The sequence below is a fragment of the Nannospalax galili genome, unplaced genomic scaffold (genome assembly GCF_000622305.1).
Source record: "Nannospalax galili isolate Female #2095 unplaced genomic scaffold, S.galili_v1.0 scaffold271, whole genome shotgun sequence".
In the NCBI taxonomy this organism is placed as follows: Eukaryota; Metazoa; Chordata; class Mammalia; order Rodentia; family Spalacidae; genus Nannospalax; species Nannospalax galili.
In genome coordinates this window covers 7,074,330-7,098,497 of record NW_008331789.1, presented here as the reverse complement: position 1 = coordinate 7,098,497, position 24,168 = coordinate 7,074,330, and positions in this window count along the sequence as shown.

Sequence of the window (24,168 nt, the reverse complement as noted above, 5' to 3'; positions counted from 1 at the left end):
ATGTAGATAAAGCTTGGGCAAAGACCAAACATTCTCAGATACACCTTGCCTACACATATATTATATTCCTTGATCAAAACAATTTTTACAGTTCAAAAAACATATCCATGATAAAGGTTCATATAAAACAAATGCTTATATGGCCAAGAAATCTAACTTTAGAGGAAAATAAAGATTATAGTTGTAGGTGAAACGTGAAACACAGAGGAAGAAATGAAGTGAAGAAGGTGGGCGCCCGACATTTTCGCACATTTTTAACATTTTCTACATTAATTTTCAAACTTTTGGGTGACCTTCCAGTCAAACTTTTCTTGGAAATAAACATATAGGACAAGGAAACATCTTTAGGGAAAAATAAAGCCTCAGGTTGAAGTTTCTTAGAAACACTCGCAAGCAGAACAGGTGCACAGGACACTGGGTTCTAGAAGGTTTCAACCTCTCTGTCCCATTCAAAAGTATTTTACTTCCTCCGAACCAAATGTGTAATTCTAATTTTCCCATATGATAGCTTCTAACTAAAGGGCCAAGTAAACTAGGGAGTGTGCCTTTGCCGAAAGATGAAATGTTGCAATCAACAAAACTTAGAGCGTGTTCCGATTAAGCTAAAACACTATGACATACAAAGTCATTAATAATAGGATTCTTTTTCAGGAGTTTCATCAGGGAAACGAGGAACTGAATACTCACAGAATTAAGCCTCAGTATCCAGAGTCAAATCCCTTCTTATTGCCTCCAACTCTGATGCGATGATCCCTTCCCCTGGATGGCTGTCATGGCCCTGAAATCATCTGGACAGTCTTTTCTCAACCCAGTAGTCATCACATGGACCCTTCTGCTCAGAACCTTCCAGGGACCCCCACTGCTTGGACATACAAAGCCCTGCCTGAACGGCATGGCCCATGGCACGCTACCTGTGCTGTTTCTGTTACCTTGCCTAATTCCTTCCCCTCGCTCATGCAACCCAGCCACACCCGTCTTCCTCTTCAGACCATTGGCCTCTCGTGCTCTTCTTACTCATGTCATTTCCCAGATGGCTTGCTGGTCCCTTATCTTCAGGTCTTCATTAGGTTAGCCAGCACTGATCCTGGCTATGTGAAATTATAGTAACCATCACCCCTGGTACTCACTTCCTGTTTCAGCCTTCTTTTCCCCATCACATCTCTCATAGTCTAATGTTTTGTGGAGCCGATCTATTTGGGGTTTTGTGCCTGTCTTTTTATAAGTTCCCTGACTTTTGTCTGTTCCATAGACTGCTGCTGTATCTGTGTTAAACAGAGGCCTTCTGGACCAATTTCCACACCTAAGGTGTAGTGCACTCATGAAGGGATCATTGGCTGGATCATCTTTATTATTTTCCAGACAGAATCTTCAAGGCTGGCCTTGAACTCACAACCCTCCTGTCCTAGCTTCCTCAGTGCTGTGGATCACAGATGTGTGCACCTACACCCAGTTTTCTCCAAGACTTTGACACTATAAAGAAACCTATGTCTTGCTCAAAATATGAGTGAGTGTGTGTGTGTGTGTGTGTGTGTGTGTTAGCACAGTACTTTCCTTGATCCAATCCACATTTCCCAGGATTTAACATGTATAAGTCATTCCACTTTAGATTTTATTATTTCTGCTTCACTTTCTTTTGTGGTTTCCTGTGGGTTTCTAGGAAAGAAATAGAAACAGAAGTGCTTTTTTATCTACTGCATTTAACAGTCTATCATTCCACTGTTTTTAAACTACATATATGAATTTTATTATTAATCACTAAATACACATAAATGACTTTCAGGTCATACTACTGATTGTAATGACAGTACAGTGTATTTCAAACTTCACTGTGTATCAGACTATCTGAAGGGCCTTTTAAAATACGTTTCTGGGGCTCACACAGTGTTTCTGATTCAGTAGGTTCTGGTCTGGGCTCCAAGAATTTTAATCCTTCACATATTCCCAGGTGATGCTGGCCTGGGACCACACTTTGAGTGCCACTGTAATAATCAACTGTTTGCATTTTAGCAATGCCTAGAATCCCTTAAAGACAAAAATTGGTTTAAAAAAATACTATAAAATATTTTAAGAATCCTTAAAATCCTGTGGGAATGGTGGCAGTGTACCAGAACGAACAGGGTGTTTCCGATATGGCTGACGCCATGGAACGACACCCACCCACCTTCCTCAGGGTCTCAGTTAAGTCTCAGCCTCCAAGCGAGCCTGCTCTGTGACCCAGAAGAGGTTACATCTATAGCTTTGGTTTCTAAAAACACTATTAGATCATAAGTTCTCATTATATTTCAATGTATAGATCTGTATTTTCATGTGTATTTTTCTTTTGGTTTGTTTGGTGTGTGTGTGTATGTGTACATGCCTGTGGACTCATGTAGGTTGTGTAGGTGAATGTGGGCTTGAATGTGGAGGTCGGAGGACAAACTCGGGTGTCAGTCTTTGCCTTCGATCTGTATTTTCATGTGTATTTTTCTTTTGGTTTGTTTGGTGTGTGTGTGTGTATGTGTACATGCCTGTGGATTCATGTAGGTTGTGTAGGTGAATGTGGGCTCGAATGTGGAGGTCGGAGGACAAACTCAGGTGTCAGTCTTTGCCTTGTTGTCTGAGACAGTGTCCCTGTGTTGTTTCCTATGGACTGGCTGGCCATGAGCTTTCAGGAACTCTCCTGTCTGGACCTCACATCTCCCTGTAGATGCACTGAGATTACAGGTGTTCACACATATATGGCTCTGATATGAACTCTGGGGATATGAACTCAGGTCCACATACCTGTACAGCAGTCACTTTTATCTACTAAGCTCAGCCCTTCATGTGTATTTTAAAGTCCTTATCTCTCAACAAACCATTTTGATTTTTAGTGTTCCACAGAGTTTAATCAAAGACATCTCTGTGATTCTGATTTTGGGACTTACCATCAGAGCTTGGTGGGCTCACCAGCAGGCATACATTTAGATGTCATACCTCCCCTTCCCCCAGAATCTGTCTGCTGCCAACAGATCAGCAGTGTGTGGTAGAATCCTATCCATAGCTGACTGTTGAGATGGCCTGATATCTTTGGCCGCAGTGCCATCATGCACAGCTGTTGTAAGTTCCAGGTTGCTGTGGCAATGTCCTGCTTAGGATATTGTATTCTGCATGTTTTCCCCATCCTCTGGCTCTTATGTCCCTTCTGTCTCCTCTTCCACAATGTTCCCTGAGCCTTAAGAGCCAGGTGTAAACAGATCTTGTCTAGCGCTGTTGCTTCCTTCGTCATTTTCTCGTGGAAATGCCACCATGTCTCCCCATGAGTGGTTTCCCCGGCTCTGCTCTTCTAACCTCAGGACCCTCTACTGTCGCGGCATTGTTCATCTGGCTGGGTTCTTTGAGCCTCTCTATCCCCTTGTCTCTTCTGTGGAGTCCTCATGTCTCATGGTTATTGAACCTCCCTCCCAGGATATGCTGCCTTCCTTGTCCCACACAGGTCATCTTGGAACTTATTGAGTCCATTCCTCTGCCACCTTCAAGTGAAGTTGGATATGCCACCATAGAGGCCCCTTTGACCTCACCAAATCCCACTTTTACTTAGTGGTGATCTCTGTGCATCTGGGGTACTGTTATACCCTTTCTGGAATTTCAAGATGAAATTGAGGCAAACTGGGTCCTTTTACAGCTTTTCAATGACATGTTCGGCACGCTACACATCTTGAGTGGAGATGCAAGGATTTTAACATTTTGTCCAGCTCTAGAAGTCCAAGGCAGAATCTTTGTCCTTAGCAACCTTCCCAGATCAGTGTGGTTTTCTGTCCTGTTTGGAATAAATTTCAATATCTTCTCTACACTGTGGCTAAGAGAAAACACAGCTCAGAGACTTAGCCTTGCTTTTCAGATCTAAAGGGTGGTTTGGGGAATTTAAAGCAAAGAAAACAAATCTCTCTCCATGAAAAGTACTCTGTCAGGACTCTTATCTCTCCATGTACTGAAAATAAAAATCTAGTGTGAAATTCAGAATTGAGCAATGAATTCTTTGTTCTGGTAGGTAGCCACAGCCTCCCACAGCAGTGAATAGCATTGATTCACTGAGCAGAGTGAACTGCTACACAACATATTTTATGGGGAAGGAAAAATACCTTGTTTTAATATTTTTTGAAAAATATTATCCCTGCCACAAACAGAGGAAAGCATCTGAAAGGGCAGCGCAGCAAAGTCCCAGGGGGGCAGGGGCAGAGAGTGAACTGTGGCCAGGGGCAGTGAGCCCTCAGAACGTAAAGAAAACATGAAATAGTGAGGAGATGAAGGTAATGATGAAGACTGTGAAAAACGGAATTCAGAATGGAAAATATTTTTTGAAAAATATTATCCCTGCCACAAACAGAGGAAAGCATCTGAAAGGGCAGCGCAGCAAAGTCCCAGGAGGGCAGGGGCAGAGAGTGAACTGTGGCCAGGGGCAGTGAGCCCTCAGAACGTAAAGAAAACATGAAATAGTGAGGAGATGAAGGTAATGATGAAGACTGTGAAAAACAGAATTCAGAATGGAATTTGTCCATCACACACACACACACATACACACACACACACACACACACACACACACACACACAGAGAGAGAGAGAGTAAATCATAGATCTGTTCCTCTACAGTGTTGAGTAAATGCATTGGTCACACACACACACACACACACACACACACACACACACAGAGTAAATCATAGATCTGTTCCTCTACAGTGTTGAGTAAATGCATTGGGATAGAAAACACTACGATGTGAAAAATTACAGGTGATGCTCAGGAGGGCCTGATCAATGCATAACATTTACAACAAGGAAACACACATCTGCAATTAAACATGAATGACTGCACACGTGCAGTAGGAGAGGGGCTATGGAAGCCTTTCATCATATCTAGTCTGTATGTTTAAAGTTAATTTGGTATTTTCTCGGTGGCATTTAAAATTTTACCAGGAGGGTTTCCTGGTACTTTTGGAGCACAGCAGGCCTTCTTGGGAGAGTTAGCAGGGATATTTCTTGCTTGGACCTCCATGCATAATACCACTCATGAGTTGACAACAGTATGTATTTGAATGCAGAAAACTCTTCCTATCTGCTCTTGGGTCTCTAGTGCCTATGTTGGTGTCTGTCAAACAGCAAATTCTAAATAAATGCTTGGAGAAGAAATTACATGATTTCAAAGACTATTTAATGAGCAACCTTTCACATGTTAAAAGCATAAACAAGTAGAATTTGAACATTCGAAGAAGCCTTAAGAGTCATTTGGAAAAAGTCCGGATGCTGCCATATAGAAACCGGAAATCTGATGTCCAGAAAAATTAAAAAAAACTTTCATCAAAATCTCCCAAGAAGTTAGTGATACAATTAAGGTGATAACTCACGTCCTCATTCTTATTTTCATTTTTTTCTCCTTATCATTTTAAAGATGTAGGTTTTATTATTATTCAGGGATGGCAAAGCTGACAGATAAGAAGCCATTTGCCATGGGAAATATAGTTCACTACATTTACAGTTCCCAAATGAAAGGGTGATCCCACGGCATGCGGGGGCCACCTGGGGAAGGACAGGGCGGGCTCTGGGGCAGAGAGAGCAGAAGAGACACGAGAAAGTGTATGTGCTGTGCTCTCTACAGGAAAAGTTAACCAGGACATGCTAAGCAAGCTTAGCAATTAGCTCATTTGAACCATTTCAGTGGGATCTGGGGAACAAGAGGCACTCCTTGTCTCGTGCCCTGCCCAGGGGTGAATGACATGGGTAGACAGTGGCCTACAGAGTAAGAAGTTAGGAGTCTGGATCCGGATGGTTTAGTTTGCATAGGGAAGGTGTGGCCCTGGGCAAGTTCACTGCATCTATAGATCAGCTGACCCTGGGCATCTCTCTGGGGTAACAGCATCAAGCTATGGAAAGTGAAAGAAAGACTTTGTATATTCACTACACTGAGCTTTATAAATTTTCTCTGCATTGAAATTTTTAACCTGGGTCTTGTGGGTTTATTTCCCATCTCTTCAGTACTGTATAGTCAAATACTTAGAAAGGGGTGTCTCCATCTGGAGCTCTCGGGAATTTTAGGCCTTCAGAACGAAGAAAAATGTCTTTTGGATCATAATCTAGACAATCTTTTCTGATTATTTATCTAAAACTAAACCAGGAAATGACTCATTTGATTTCTGCCAATCCTGGAGTGTTGCCACTTTGGGTTCAGGAAGAGCTGGCTTCCCTTGGCAAGCGTCGTTTACAGGATGATGAATGAAGGTCTATGTGTGGTGCTAGCTAAAGTTTTATAGGGTCTAAAAAAGCAATTTATACATGTTCCAGGAGGTGGCTATATTTTTTTTCTTTGTTAGATAGCTCTTAGTCACAGCAGGACACTCAATATACATATATCACACTGAGATCATTATGCAGGAAGCCTGAAATCTTGCTCTGTGTATTAATGGGTGTGCTAGATGTTCCTAGAACCTAGAAAATATAAATTAGCTAAATCCTTTATGTTCCTAGTTGTTTTCAAACTTCTGGCTCTAGAGACACTTGATGGGATATTGTGAGAAAGAGAAACAGCCCTAGCAAAACTTTTTTTTTTTTGGTTCTAAGAGTCAGTGGTGTTCCAGAGAGAGGAGGCCAATCTTCATCTTTGTGGAAACCTCAGGCGTGGGTGGATGGCCTTGCAGCTAGCCAGTTGACTAAGCTGTTAAGGGCCAAAGCTAATTCAAAGAACAGTGGTCATTAGCCAAACCAACCACTTAGTATAAGTGATGAGCTCTCTAAACACTTGAACCCACCAAGCCGCATCCATATTACATTTATGCTCAGAGTTTTCCATCTTTTTTCTTTTTGAAATATTTGGTCTGTAACCTGTCACTCTCTAAGGAACACTGAACTACTGTTTAAATTATCTTCCCAGTTTCCACCACGGCAAAAGTTTTCTTATCCCTCTTTCTTCTACAGGTGTGGAAACACGCTATTACAAAAGAGAACAAAAGCTAGAGGTGGAGGCTTAAGGACCAGCTCCGCCAGGCATCTGCTGAGGGCTCTGGCAAGCTGCTGGACCTGTCTATACCATCATAAAAATAATCTCTGTCTGATATTTACAAGAATTCTATATGTGAAAAGGCTTGTGGCAATTTTAATTCAAAAATTATAAAGCAATTGGAAGCAACGTATACAACTATTTGCAGAATGAATGTTAAAAGTTCATCAAACCCATATCTTCTGGGCTCTCAGCCATGACAGACTTCACAGCCCTTCTTGGAGTTAGTTACAACCATAGTTGTAACTTATGGCTCACTGTACTACTAATGTTTGTCTAAGGTCACAGACTGACAAAGACTTGTGACCACCTCAAAGTCCACCTATAAAGGAGACTGAACTCAAAACGAAATGACTTAGAAAAGACCTTCTAGAAGGAGAGAGGTTTGCACTAAGCTGTAAATAGAGTTTTTGTTTTTGAAGATCTTCCAGTCTTCTCCTGAAGCCAGCAACTTAGGAGCTGTGTGTTAAAGATGGTAAAGTTATAAGATGACAGAAACCTGGGTCTTGAACTCACTTCCTAGGAGAGAAGCCTCCACTCAGAAACACGCGCTTGAACTTCATGTAAGGGTAGATTCAGTCTCAGTGTTGAGCTGTTGATTCAGATTGTCTCTATTACAGTGCAGAACAGCACATTGGCTCACAACAGTCTTTCTAAACATATACATACAAAAATTGTTAGCAATGTATTTAGGTGGCAGGATTACAAATATAGTTTTATATTTTTTTACTTTTTTATGTGGAATTTTTCAGCCTTCAAGGAACATAAATTGATTTTATACTTCAAAAAAATTTAAAGCAGATAAAGGAAATACCAAGATGCCATAAGGAAAAAAGCAAATAGCCTTCCTAGTCTGGTCATTGTCTGGACAAGTAGAATCTCACTTATTTCACACTCATTCAGCAAATGCTATCAGCGTATCTCCACTGTCATCAATGCGCTAGCTTCTGGGATACTAAGACCAATAAGGTATCATCCCACTGGACCTCAAAGTCTGCACAATATGTCAAAGACCACGGCACGAAGTGACAGAGAGATGTGAGGAACATGTGGAAAAGGAGACTGAACTTAAACCAAAATGACTTAGAAAAGACCTTCTAGAAGGAGAGAGGCTTGCACTAAGCTATAAATAGAGTTTTTGCATTTGTTTTTTTAAGGATTAAAAGGGTTGGCACTGAGAAAAAGCACTCTGTACTGGGCATCAGCCATATTCCATGTTAAACTCGAGCCAGAGTCTTAGAACCCCATCTCCAGTTTAGTTATTTTTGTTTCTGCGGTGCTTAATACAATCCCTGGTATATAATGAGTGCACAGCAAAAATTTGTAAAATAAATAATTAAAAATAAATATTTCTGCCAGTGATGATCCAGGCTTTTGCTTACATATCTCATAATTCTGGGCATCTTTGAGAGACCATACCATCTCTAAGCATCTCTGATTACAAAGAAATCTTTCTTATGTTAAACCAACTAAAACCCCATTTTTATTAGGAAGCAAATTGGCCTAAGGAGTTGAGATCAGCCATTCCCAGAGTGATTGGGATGACAGATGAGAAACAAAGGGGTTTAGGTATAGGAGAAGAATTCAGAATGACAAACTGCATTTCCACTTTCTTCTTATGATAAATGACTAATGGTTTGCTTTAAAATGTAGCTCCCATATGCTATGCTGGGTATGGTGATGCATGCCTTTAATTCCAGCACTAGGGAGGCAGAGGCAGGTGGATCTCTGTGAGATCAAGGCCAGTCTGGTATCGAGTTTCAGGCCAGCTGGGGCTATAGGGAGACACTGTCTCAGAAGGACCAAAAAAAAAAATAGCACCCTAGGCTACTGAACCTTTCTCTCTCCCTCTCTGAGTGTCTCTCTGTCTCTCTGTCTCTGTTTCTATGTGTGTGTTAGTGTATCTGTGTGTGCATGTGCACAAGGCACTTTACATATCTTATAATAGTTGTACTTTATTCCATTTAGTTTACTGTTCACTGTGCTCTGTCATTAGAGGATCTTTGTTTCATGACAAAAGCAAATTAAGCAAAGGATCATATTGATTCAGTAGCCAAGACAGCTAACACCTGAGGCTAGGGCTTCCTATCCTGTTCTATGTGCTACCAGAGAGCCCCTTTCCCCTGAAATATCTTAGATTACTGGTCCATGGGAAAATGGGACAAATATTGCTGCACCACACGAGCACTGTTTAATTCGGCAATTCAAATGGGCAAGTGATCAGTCTGATGACAGAATATCTTCCTCTGGCTTGTTTAATATGGGAATTGGATGCTTTTCTTCAAGTCTCCATGATATGAGAACTAGATCACCAGAGGCAGGCAGGCACATAGAGGAGGTCATTTGGACAGGAATGTAACCAAAAGGATCTGAGTGCAAGTGGCCTGTTTCCCAAGAGTCTGGAGATAGCAACACAAGACCTGCCTCCTTTATAGTCAAGTCGGGAAAACAGGTTCAACATAGACTCTCAAGCAGCCACTCCAAGGCTCCTCTGACTCAACTGTCTCTGGGCCTGACTTTCCCAAAGACCAGAACCAAGACTAACTGGTTGTGGGGCTCCCCTAGTGAGACCAGAAGGTGAGAGGGGCCAGAAGCCCAGTCCCTGCTGCATTTCATCTGGGACCTTGACTTTCATGGTCTGTAATGAAAGCTCTGGTCCCTCTGCTTCCCTCTCCTGGTGTCCCTTCTATGAGTTGTCCATTGGACAGGACTCACTCCATTTCACAGTCAATAGTACTTGAGTTAAGAAGCAGGAGATTGCAAGACATCCTGAAAGAAACAAAGCCCTAGTGTGTCCTAGGTCCCTTAATCAATGTTTCCCACTGAGCGAGGAAAGCACATTGTCCTTAAGAAAGCACAACCAGCATCCATCAGGTGAGAGACTCCTACTCCTAATAATATAAACCCACATATTTGTAAAGGCCTCCTGATGACCCCCACATTCCCCCATGTAATTTGATCTGTAACTCATGTAGTAAGTAAGCAAGTGTTATTCTATCCAGAGATGAACAAAGTGAAGCTGGTTAAGTTAAATGGCATGTATTTAGCCAATATGGCTTCAATATGGCTTCACTTTTATAATTTGTTACCATTTACACCATGTGCCCTACCAAACAATATGCTGAATTCCTAACCTCCATTGAGTAACCTCAGGATGTTACCTTATTTGGACATAAAAACTGCAAATGTAGCTAGTTAAGATGATATGAGTTTATTTTGAAATACTGTGGGTGCCTAATCCAATATGACTTGCGTTCTTATAAAAAGGTTGTTACATGGACAGGGATGCATAGGGAGAAGATTGAGGTAGAGGATACAGAAATACTGCCACAAGTCAGAGAATGCCAGAAGCCACCAGAAGTCAAATGGGGCAGACACCCCACCTCTTGCCAAGGCTTGGAGGTAACATGACCCTACCAGCTCTGTATTTCAGACTTCTGGCCTCCAGGACTGGGAAAGAATTAATGTCTGTTATTATAAGTTACTAGTTTGTGGTACTTTACCACAACAGCCACTGGAACTAAATACACAATATGAATTTTATTGTTTGTATAATTTACAAACTTTGAAAATGGAAGAATTTTTATATGCTTATTTTCCGGATTAGAAAAAAATAACTAACCTTAGAGACTTAGGGTTACTTGCTAGTAAAGTGGCTGGGCCCATCCCCGTGTTTAGACTGCTACAGCATATAACTTAACAAACTGTATCACAAGTAGCAGAAATATACTGCTCGCAGATTGTGAAGGTCAAAGTAAAGATTTGGTATCTGGTAGAGGGCTGGTCCTCATGGACAGAGCTTTCTTGATCTGCTCTCCAGTGACCAACTGGATACAAAAGCTTCCTTAGTTGAGCCTCTTTGAAAGGGACACTAATCTCATTGATCAGGGTTCCACTCTTATGAACTAATCCTTTCTTACAGACCCTACCTCTTAATATTACTACACTGAAGATTAAATTTCAACAAATAATTGAGGGGGTAGAGTATCAAAACAAACAATAGTAGTGACTGGATAAAGACCAAAAGATGGGACTTCTACAGTGCACATGCAAAACTTAAAGGAGGGAAAACTATAGCATATCACATATATATATATATCATATGTATATATATGACTATGAATATGCAGCCATCTCTTACTATCTGCAGGGATCACTTTCAGAACCCTCAATAATATCAAAATCAATCAAGTTCCCTATATAAAATGGCATACCTTTTTTGCATGTAACCTATGCATAACCTCCCATATTCTTCAAATTCACCCTAGATTATTTACAATGCCTAATACAAGGTAAATTCTAGGTAAATAGTTCTTTGGCTGTATTGTCTAGGGAAGAGCTTTATGAGAAAAACAAATCTGGTCTGTATTTGCTCAGTACAGATGATGCAATTTCTTTTTCAAATGTGCTTTATCTACCATTGATCAAATATGCAGATATGAATCCCCATAGCTACACAGATATGAAAGGGCAGCTTTTAAATGACAGTTTCTCTGATACATGTATATGTGTGTATATGAGTATATATGGGATGGATGGATGGGTAACGAGATGGATGGATAGATGAATGGATGGATGGGTAGATGGATGGATTCATGGACGATAGATACATGGATGGATGGATGGATGGATGGATGGATGGGTGGATGGATGGATAGATAGGTGGGTGGATAAATGTATGATAGCTGGATGATGGATGGATGGGTGGATGGGTGGATGGGTGGATGGACACATGGATGGATGGATGGATGGATGTGTGGACGGATGGATAAGTAGATGATAGCTGGATGGATGATAGATGGATGGATGGATGGATAGATGGGTGGATGGATAAATGGATGATAGCTGGATGGATGATAGATGGGTGGATGATGGATGCATGGATGGATGGATGGATGGATGGATGGATGGATGGATGGATAGATGGGTGATGGACACATGGATGAATGGGTGGATGGATGGATGGATGGATAAATGGATGATAGCTGAATGGATGATGGATGGATGGAGGGATAGATGGGTGGATGAATAAATGGATGATAGCTGGATGGATGGATGGATGGATGGATGGAGGGATGGATAGATGGGTGGATGGATAAATGGATGATAGCTGGACAGATGATAGATGGATGGATGGAGGGATAGATGGGTGAATGGATAAGTGGATGATAGCTGGATGGATGATGGATGGATGGAAGGATGGATAAATGGATGATAGCTGAATGGATGATGGATGGATGGAGGGATAGATGGGTGGATGAACGGATGAATGGATAGAAATTAGACATAAATGGGCTTCCCTGCTTCCTGCTTTCAAACACACCTATATACCTAAACACACTTCGTATGCCTCCATTTTGGTTCCAAGTATGAACAGTCATATAAAAATATCATTTGTGTCACAAAAAGACAAGTAGAGCTAATAGCAGATGAGACTCTTTGGAACCTAATATTGGAGCTACTAACTCAACCCTGTCTAGGCACAGGAAAACACACTGGCTCCCCAAGAGAAAGCTCCAGAGGAGTTGGTACCGAGCTGGATGAGGGTCTGAAACAATGACGCTTTTGATTTTCTGACATAAAGTCTTCTGGGATAATGGGACACACCTTACTGGGAGCAAACAGACAGTCCAGTCCCACCTCCTGCCTCCTGGGAAAAATTCTTAGTTTCCTCTTGACTACCTAGATTCTCAGTTTTCTGCTTGGGTCCCCCTGTGCCTTCCTCCCTCTGCCCAAATCAGAGAGCAGGCAGTGCTAGTAAAGGGAAGTACTATCTTCCATCATTCCCTTGTACCTTGGGGGCTTGGGAAGGTAGTGGTGCATGGCTGGGTGCCTGGTCCAAAACATACTGGGGCAAATCACAGCAGCAGCCTCCTTTGACCTGGATAGAAGCACTAGACCTGGTTCCTGAGCTGTGAAGTCAGTGTCTCATTCATCCTTGGCTTTGGTACTGAGTGTTTTCTGCCTTGTATGTTCCAACCCCTGAGGGGCAGTGGCACATTGTATACTGAGGAAGAAGCCTCAGAAAAAGTAGGCTGATTTGCCCCCCTAGCACTTTCCCTTTGCCTTGGGTCTGCCAAGTGAGTCACGACTTCTAAATAGAGGAATTAGCCTCAGCCAGGAGGAGGGATATCTTACCGTCATCAGGAAAAGGCTCACAGATTGGTGGGTATGTGTTCCCAAATGGGAAATGCCAACAGTCAGCCTCTGTCTTACCTCTGGGGCACAAAACCAGGGCAATAGTTGAAGCAGGGGACTGGGAGGTGAGCAGGGTCTCATCTCTGAGAGAACAAATGGAATTATTGCTTCAGGAAAGGTCATTTTACCACACTGCACATGCTCAGGCTTCTGGCAGCTTTCACAGTCCCAGTTCAGCCAGTTTTGCAAGAAGCCAAATCCTTTCCCCCCTCTGAGTATTCTAAAAGCCATTTTAACATAATGAATCACAATATACATAGGTTTCCCCTTCCTCATGTATCAGGTGTTCGGTAAATACCTAGTCGATGCTGATGACAGATTGACTGATTCTGGATTTCCATGGGCAGAGACCCTTCTCATCTATCATACCCTGTGCTGCACTGCAGCCCCAGGAGACACAGTGTGGGATGCTCGCTCCTGCCCTGAGCATGGAGACCAATGCTCGCTCACACAGCTCTGCAGTAGAACTTCTGCAGTCAAAGCCTCCCCGTCCCCTGGCCCTGCCTTATCCAGCCGACTCCTCGATGAGGTCACTACGCCGCCTTCTGTCCTCACTCTCTGAATTATTAGTCCCTCTGCAGTCATTTGCAGGAGTGGAGGACATTCATGGACACAGGAGGATTCTCACTTCAAATAAAGCATACCTTCTTGCAATTAGGAATGGAAAGAGAGAGAAGGCAACTGTACATGTGTCGGAGCCTGATGGCCCAGGCTCAAGTCTAAAGGGATGCCGGCTCATGGGATGAGTCATGCTTTCTGAGCTCAAGAGTTGAACAGAGTCCAGCTCCTCCCAGTACACAGCTCCCTCCATCTTCATTAGAGTCTCTGACTCCAATAGAGTGAGTGGTCACTGAAGAGGGACCACCAGGGTATGTGTGTGCTGGACAAATGCAATCCAACTGTACAAATCTCAGTGTTCAAAATGCATTCTGGACCCCACCGTGAGGTTGAACCTCCTGCCTCAGCACCTGTGTGAGCTCCCCTTGGGTTTCCCCCTTCAGACTGAGCCAAATAATTAAACCTTTTCTAATATAGGCATGGCTACATGGAGGCCCTGACATGGAGTTATGTCATACTGCTTCCCAAGGCACCATTGGTGTGAAGATTGCCTCACAAGTGAACCTTTGATGGCAAGTTAATCCTGTTGACAAATGGCCAGCAGAGTGGTCAGGTCTATGACAGTTCTATTTTGACATTATTGTCTTGTGCATGAGCATGTACATGAGCACGAGCACGCGCATGCATGCCACAATGTATGTATGGACATGGAAAACCAACTTGGTGGAACTGGTTCCCTCCTTCCACCATGTGGGTTGCAGGGGTCTAACTCAGGTCATCGGGCTTAGTTCATCTAAGTCATCTCACTGGCCCATGCTTGTAGATTCATTCTGCTGGAAGCAGTAGCTTAATTTCCTCATGAACCAGCAACCTCTGAGTCTAAATAAACCCAGGAAGAAATGCTTTGTTTTAGTTTTAAAAGTGAAACACAGAGAGGTCACATGACTTGCTGAAGTCACACAACTAGTAACTTTGAAGTGTACCTTCAAATTCAGGTTCGTCTGACTCCAATGGCAGGGTCTTTCCAATAGACCAAAGTCTTAGCATCTTATTTCCTTAAAGGTGTTTCTAGAAACAATAAAGAGTTTTATACTAAACCAAAAGTTTATAAAAATTTAGTCACAAATATCTTCCTCTTTTTGATGTGCTCTGTGTGTATGTGTGTGTGTGTATTTGTGTGTGTATGTGCATATACATTGGTGTGTGTGTGAATGTGGGTATACACCAGCTATGGCAGACATGTGAAGGCCAAAATACAAACTCAGGTGTCAGTACTCTCCTTCTGTCTTATCTGAGACAGAGCCTCTTCTCTTTTTTTTAACGGCTATGTATGCTGTGTGAGCCTGCCTGGCCCTGGGCTTTCAATCTGTGGTGTCTGACAGAAGCAACGTCTACCTGTTATGCAGTAACTCCATTTATACTCCTTTTACATATATATTTTTAGAACCCCATTTGAACTCCTTTATATATGTATATATCAGGAAGCTTCTATAGTAGTAGGTTTCCATATGGCATTTTCAAAGGTCTTTAGTTTTAGTTATCCCTCATCACACTTACTGCTCTACGCTGCCCCCAAACCACATCATTTAACTCTTCCTGTTCCATTATTCTCCTTTCTCATTCATGACAAAGAACACTATAGTAGCTATTATAGGTCCTTGGGGAACTGAATACTGTTTAGCTAAATTTACATAGCATCAAACTGAAATGGAATAGGAATAGTTAATAAAATTTTTTCAAGTTTTCAACACTTTAGTCATTTGGAAAATGCAAATTTAAACAACTTTGTAGTTCTATCTCATCCTAGTCAGATTGCTATCATCAAGAACTCAAACTATATCAAATGCTTACAAGGCTCTAGGGAAAAAGGAATGCTTATTCACTGTTTGTGTGGTACAGCTACTATGGAAACCAGTGTAGAGATTCCTCAAAACACTAGAAATAAGATTACTACAATATAACCCAGCTATTCCCTACCAGATATATACCCAAAGGACTCTGTATCCTACAACAGAGGTACTTGCTCATCCATGTTCATTGTTACTGTATCGACAATAGCTAGAAAATGTAAATAGCCTAGATGTCCATCAGTGGATGAAGGGATAATGAAAACATGGCACACATATGCAATACATGGTACATATATGCAATGGAATGCTATTTAGCTATAATGAAAAATGAAGCTTGACATTTGCAGGTAAATGGATAGGACTAGAAAAATATATATACTGAGTGAGGTAACCCAGGACCAGAAAAATAAACACCACATGTTCTCCCTCATATATGGACCTTTTTCAAATCTCTAATGTTGTGTGTGTTCTGTGTGGAATACCTATAAAAACCAGAAAAAAAATAGAACAAGGGGAGATGCCTTAAGGGAGGAGAGATAGAACACAGGTAATATGAAGAAGAGAGGGAGAACACTTGTAGTGAAAAGGTTTAAGCAGGGAGGGCAGTGGGGGACAGGGATGCAAAATGGGGGGGGGTAACCAAAGTGATGGAACTATACAAATGTCATATGGAAATCTACTGTCATGTAACCGAATTTAAAAATACATGTATCCCAAAGGCCAAAAATGTCAAAATGATTTGAGAGTTCTTATCTAATCCCTAAAAGATTTTAGGGTTACCTCTTCAGAGGGAGGAATCTTAGAGTAGCAAAAAGCCCCATTTAAAAGAAAAAAGAAAAAAGAAAGAGTACACAAAATTGTTCAGGTAAAAGTGATGGGGAGATATGGGAGGAGTAGGAGGGGAGGGTGTGGGCATAGATTTGATCAAAACACTTTATATACATGTATGAAATTCTCAATAAAATTTTTTACGAACTCAAAAAACAAAGAATCAAGAAAGGAAGTAACGCAATTAAAAGATGGGCTAAGTAACTGAACAGAGAGTTCTCAAAAGAATAAATAAAGATGGCTAAGAAGCATGTTAAAAGGTGTTCAACACCATTGGTAATTAGGGAAATGCAAATTAAAACCACTTTAAGATTTCATCTTATCTTAGTCAGACTGGCTAAGATCAAGAGAACAAATGATACAAAATGCTGGAGAGGATGTGGGGAAAGGGGAACACTCATCTACTGCTGGTGGATTGCAAAGTCCTGCAACCCCTGTGGAAAGCAGTGTGGAGAACTCTTAAAACACTAAAAATCAACCTACCACTACCATTTGACCCAGTTATGCCACTCCCTGGCATATACCCAAAGAACTCATCCTATTGCAGAGACACTTAAACATCCATGTTTATTGCTGCTTTTTTCACAATAGCTAAGAGATGGAAGCAACCTAAGTGTCCCTCAACTGACAGGTGGATAATGAAAATGTGGTTCATTTATGTGATGGGGTTTTACTCAGCAGTAAAGAAAGATGAAATCATGAAATGTGCAGGTAAATGGATGGAACTAGAAACTGTTATACTAAGTGAAGTAACACAGACTCAGAAAAACAAATGACATATGTTCAACCTCATATGTGGATCCTAGCACCAAATCCTTATAACTGAGTATGTATCCAGACATAACTACAGGAACCAGGATAATGAAAAGGAACCAGGGAGGTAAAGGAGAAGAATCTGAAAGAGAAGAACAGTAGGAAACAGGCCTTAATAAGGGAGATATGGATAAAAATGGGGTTAGTTTAAGGGGAAGGCAGAGGGAAGGTTATACAAGGAACCTAGGGGATAAAGGGAAAGAAGGAGCTCAAGAGGGGTGGGACCATAGGAGAAGGGTATTATTAAGGGAGAAATGGGAAAAATTGGGGCACCTTAAATGGGGAAACCACAGTGGAAGGATTAGACAATGCAAGAGAGACATAATGCCTAGCTATTTTTTTTTTTTTTTAAATAGGGACCCATATTAGTCCAACAACCTACTGACAAATTATGCATACAACTATATCAAAGAATATAATATATGTCTAGGCAAGGTTTATCTGAGAGCATTTGGTCTTTGCCCAAGCTTTATCTACATGGCACATGGTAATTAAAAGTACCAGACTGGTGGAACTAACCTTCTTGGATGTTTAACAGCCATACTTTGAGGCCTACAATAATTTGGTCAGAGAGACATAAAGGATAGCTTTGCTCCTTGCCCTCCTAGGTCAACTAAGTTCCAGGGAACTATGAGAATTTCTCAAAATGTCCTGTAACTGTGGTGAGTCACCTATCCTCTTGATCAAGAAGGCTGTGGAGACCTTACCAGATAGACTTGAACCAGTGTCCAGTCTACAAAGAGGAGGATCAACACAGAGGAACCATTTCCTCCATACTTCCAAGCAAAGCCAGCCATGGTGGAGCAGGACCTTTGACTTATCTTCACACAGATGGAACTGGTAAAAGAAAGGAGCCAAGTGCACCTCCCAAGCCCATGTGACCCCCAAGGAACAGATCCTCAAATGACCTTAAGAGTAAAAATAAATTGGTTTATCTGAGCCAATTGTAGGGTCTTAAACACCCAAAAGGAAAGTATAACCAAAGATTAAAGTGATCAATATATTTCTTTAAGAGTCCACATATAGAGCTAAAGGCTACATAACAAGAAATAATGCCAGACAGGAGATACCTTCCTTTGAGTTATTGGCCAGGGTGGCCCAAAAGGCTCCCAGATAGTAACCCAGCATAGAACTTGGAAAATGAACAGCAGACCCCAATCTTATCTAAAGGAATATCGACAACTGATTGCTGCTAGATGAGGAACAGCTGATCTTCCCAAAATAAAGATCTCTAGATACGCTGACTAGATTCAGTGGATGGACAAGCACTGGGGACTGGCCAGGGGTGCCAACAACACAGTGGACAGTAACAGGGATGACAGAGTGTATAGGCTCCAGTGGGGTGGGGAAGCTATGGGAGGGTGCATTTTGGGAAGTGGGTATATAGATGAATGAAAATGTTTGGGATGTTCTTTATGATATGCACAAAAAAAACCAACAAATTAAAAAATGACATATTTGAGGAGGAAGCATAAAAATTTACTTCATGTTAATTAGTAGAGGTGATAAACATTACCATTGAAATCTACCTGATGAGTTTATACCATACTCAGGTGCCAAGGGTCTAAGTATAACCAACTGACTAGTAATAATCAGATACATAGAGATTAGAGACATATGCAAACATCTAAGCATTAGTAGCATTAAAATAAGTCTTTCTGTAGGAAACAGCATATTTTAAAATGAAAAGGGGATCTTTTTTAAAGGTTAAAAACTCATTCAATTTTATGTCTTACAGAGTCTATACTGAGTTCAATATTGTATAACTGTATTAATTCAACTGTGAACCTAAAAATTTATAGCCACTTTTGAAAGAGATGTATCCTTGCTCTGGAAATTGTTATTGAATATGTTAAAGCTGTAATGAAATGCTTCTTCTAATCATGCAGTTATTAAAGAAAAATTAATTAATTAATTTAGTTTTTATAAAGGTTAAGAAAATACATGTTTTTCTTTTTTTTTAATTTATTTTATGTATATGAGTGTTATGCCTGCATGTATGTAAGTGTACCCATGTGATGTTGTGCTCATGGAGGCCAGAAGAAGGTGTTAGATCCCCTAGAACTGGAGTTAAGGAGAGTTGTTAGGCACCACATGGGTGCCAGGATTCAAACCCAGGTTCTCTGCAAGAGTGGCCAGTGCTCTTAACCACTGAGCCATCCCTCCAGCTATAATTTATTTTTTAAAAACAGTTTGAAGGGAGATACCCTGCATGGCTAGAAAAAGCTGCTCCAGGAAGTCATGGATTATTAACCAAAAAACTCCAGTGCCAGGGGTGGGGCAGCACCTACTGAGTTGTTAGTCAGGAATGACCCAGAGTCTTTCCATATAGTACAGACTCTTCGGGCTGGAGAGTTGGCTCAGTGGTTAAAAGCGTTGGCTATAACTCCAGTTCCAGGGGCTCTGATGCCCCTCCCATCCTCCACAGGCAATGCACAACACGGGTGTACTTGCATACATGCACACATGTGGTGGCACATGCCTTTCTTTAGTCCCAGCACTGAGCAGACAGAGGCAGGCAGATTTCTGTGAGTTCAAGGCCAGCCTGGTCTACATAGTGAGTTCCAGGACAGCTGGGGCTACAGGGAGACCCTGTCTCAAAAAGACCAAAAAATAAAAATAAAAATAAAAATAAAGCAAAAATAAATAATAAATAGAAATACAGGCTCTTGACCCTCCCCTTGGTTACCCACCAGAACTAGATGATAAGATCCTGTTGCTGAAGACACCACACGCCTTGGTTGTATGATACAGAGAACTCAAGATAGAATCGAGCATAAGCTTCCTCTTGGCTGGCTCGCTTTTTCTGGAAGGTGCTATGCAGGCTGCTGTGGTGTTGAGGGAAGACATCAGTGATCTTACCCAGCTGCAAACTCTATGAACTACAAGACCAAACTGCCAGATACAGTGTTCCTACTGAACACAATAGCGGCACTGCTCTTAGAGGGCAACCAACTGCTCTCTGATTAGATCTGAGACCCACTCCACTGGAGGCAACACAGGCCTGTGACTGCAAACCTGGTCAGAGATCCATGCTGGGGACTAGAGAGACGGCTCAGCAGTTAAGAGCACTGGCTGTTCTTGCAGAGGACCCAGGTTCAATTCCCACCATAACTAACACCTACCCATAACTCCAGTTCTAGGGGAATCCAACACCATCTTCTGACCTTTGAAGGCATTACAAAACATGGGTGCACTTACATACATGAAGGCAATACATTCATACACATAAAATAAAAACAACAAAATATATTTTTAAAACTCCATGATGGTGTTTATTATAGGTCCTAGGGGGACCTGAATTACTATTGTTTACTTAAATTTACATAGCATCAAACTAAAATCTAAACATTGTTCTTATGTCCATAGGCCAATGTTCTTCCAGCCTTAATCAGAGGAACCTGTCTTTCCAGTGATGAGTGGAGAAGGTAGAAATTCATGGCTCTCAGTACAAGGCACTGAACATAAGTGATAGGTGAATCCTCAGTCCTAAACAAGCTTCTTATACCATCATCTCGAAGGTTCAGGGAATATCACAGAAGAGGGAATGGAGAATTACAAAATGCCATCTTCCTGGCAAGACACAGTCACTGCAATTATGAAGTCACAGCAGCTGCAGGAGTCTACTAGGACTGTACTAGAATGGACAGTCAGGCATGGATGGAGGAAGAGCTCAGGGAGTCCCACTCCTCAATGCTGAGCTAATTTAAATTCAGGGACAGAGTGAGACACTGGTTTCAGTTGTGATCCCACCAGGCTCCAACAGAGAGTTCCAATCCAGTGCTCACAAGATGTCCCAGATTAGACTAGGTGGCTCACGAAACCAAATCAAAAGCCATGACTCTGGGCAAGCGATTGGTAGGGACAGGAATGGAGGTTGATAAGGATGTGAGGGAGGTCAAAGAAGGTGTGGGGGGAGTAGCTAGAATACATACACATGCATGAAATAGTTGATGAACAAAATTAATAAAAACAGAAATATTGTGGCTAAAGGGATACATGTTTAAGTATCCAAGCAAAGCTTTCATCACAACATTGAAATGTTCTCTAATCGTGAAAGAACACACGCATAGTTAATAATTAAGTCAAAATGAATACCTGTTCTAGATTAAACAACAATAGTAAAGACTAATAAAGGACTAGTAAAAACAACTCGTTATTTTATAAAAGTGTGTTTTCTTTTATATTTATTTTTAAATTTGGTGTCATATAAAAATATGTGAGTGCTAGAGTTACAATGTCTGTACTTTAATAAGCTTTTATTTTCTATGTAAAAATCCTAGTCAAGCACGAAAACATGACTTTTTTGGTTTGCCATGCACCGTGATGCCAGTATTTCTGCACGTTCATATTACAGAAGATGTAGGTCCCATCTAATAAAAAGGAGTTTACTCAGATTACATACAAAATATCCAGCTAAAAATAAGTTTTCTTTTGAGAACTGAAATGTCAAATAAAAATATAAAAGAAATTAAAAATACTATCAAAACAAAGGTAGTTTGGTAAATGCAGCAAAATGGTTCACTGGTTTAGAGGAAATAATTTCACTGGAGACTATTTCTACTTTAATGAGAGCATTTTAAGTGGAATTTAGGGGGGAATGCAGACTCAGAAGGCTAAAGAATAAGTGAAAATGAGAAGTTCTGCACAGCTGGTATCAGTAACTCTAAGAACTGTGGTCAACAGAACAAGCCAAATGAGATATTATCAGGAAACTATGGGTTAACAGGGTATTTTTTTTTCTAGTTTCAATTTAATCTGAATGATTTTTCTCATGCGTTGGAAAGGAAAGCATCTGCCTAGATTGGAAGAAAAATATTCAAGTAGTAACAAGAAAGGAAGGGAGGAAGGACTTACTAGAGTCCCAAGCATCCTATCCAACACTAGGTGATTTGTGCTTTACAACATATACTTGTCTCAGATGAAGAAATAGAGAAGGCAGAAACAAAGTTCTAAGTCCTTTCTGTCTGGAGGCCATGCTCATGGGTCCCAGCCTTTGCAGCTGGCAGATAACACTTACCTAGGGAATGGCATCTAGCTCCTTCAGAAGCAGTGGGAAACCAGATCATACCCAGCTGCTTGTCACATGCCCAAGCAAAGCACTTCTTTCTTAAAAGGAAAATTTGGATGAAGAATGATTTGTCAGGATTGAGCATAAGTGCGTTGAAGACAGTATGAAAGCACCAAGTGTGCAGAAAATGCATCACACATCTTCAGTGAGAACGCAGACAAACGTTTCCTTACCATAGTGCAGCCCCTTGGTGTTTGGTACGTTCCTACGACAGAGGGGAAGTCAGCACAGACAAAACCTATTAGCACATCCGGCAGACTCCTTTACTTCTGCATTTCTGAGCTGTTGCTGGGCCCCTGCTGAAGGTGCCCCTGAGACATCGCAACCCAACAATGAAAGGTGAAACTACACTCAGCAGATTTGTTAAGCCAGGCTAGCATGCTCAGAAGGAAATAGACTCCCCAATAGCACTGCCATTAGCAAACAATATAATATTTATTAAGGACTCTACTACCTAGAATAGACTCCTATAACCAGTAAAGATTAGAAGGTAAAGGCCTTCTACAAGAAATTTCGTTTCGCAAATATGGACAGGGAACTCTTCATAGTTTTACATAACCTGACAGAATGCATGCCCTCTCAGAGAGGGGTTGTTTTCAACATCATCTCAATACTATGTCATTTAAGCCCACTGGGTCCTTGAGAGATGCCATTCAGGATCTCCTCTTTGAGTCTCCCTTTGCCCTGTACACCTCTCCCTTTTCAGGAAATGCAGGTAACTGGAAGTGTGTAAAGCTGACATTCTTCAAGATTATGTATGTGGAAGGTTCACAGCACCTACAGAGCCCTCCCTGGCACTTGGGCAGGGGGGCAGGGTGGGGAGGTTCTAATGCTTGTTGAGGTTATAAAAAAATGATTAGATGAACAAATGGGGTAATGGTTTATCATTGTGAATGCAGGTGAGACAAATTCACCAGGAAGCAAGCCGCAGAAATCAACACCTGGGGTCTAGTCAAGCCAACTTACCAAAATCAAAGGAGTTTCTATCTCCCTTTGATCCCTAACTTTAAAGGCAGGTCAGAAGTGTGCAACACACTACACTTCCCGAAAATAATCAATACCTAGTAACGGATGCTATGAAACTAACTCTATTGACTACTTTTTTTGTTGCTGTGATTAAACACCATGATCAAAAGCAACTTACAGAAGGAACAGTTTATTTGGACTTAGGGTTCCAGGGGGATAGCAGTCCATCATGGTGGGGAAGTATGGAAGGAAGAGGCAGGAAGCAAATATATTTCATCTTTATCCACATGCAGAGAGAGTGGAGTGGAAATGGGGAAAGGTTATAAACTCTCAAAGCCCGACCCCCAACCCCAGGGATGAACTTCCTCCAGCAAGGCTCTACTACCTAAAAGTTCCATAATCTCCCCCAAACCACACTACCCACTGTTCAAATCCATGAGCCTATGGGGGACATTGCTCATTCAAAGCAGCACAGTAACTCAGCTCCACGCCCCTCACACATGATATATAAGGTGTTCCTTCACTTTCATGCTTTCGGCAGCATCTAACTAGACGTCCAAATGATCTTTTGGAACCTCACATTCAGGTGTCCACACCCCTTGGACACTTCTGGGGTATCTCCAAGCTGTACTTCTGAAACTGGATTCCTTCCCTCCTCTCTTTCTACACGTGTTGCATCTTCATCCTCAGATGCACTGACCATTTACCCATTTAAGCCAAAAAATGAGGATTCATTTTTAGCCTTCTCCTTTCTCACACTCTGTGCTCACCAGATTCATGACTTTACCTTGCAAGATTTCTCTACATTAGGCATCCTTTTCCCGTGTTTACTACAGTTGACACCAGCTCATCTTAGCTGCATGACCTCAGCAAGCTCTG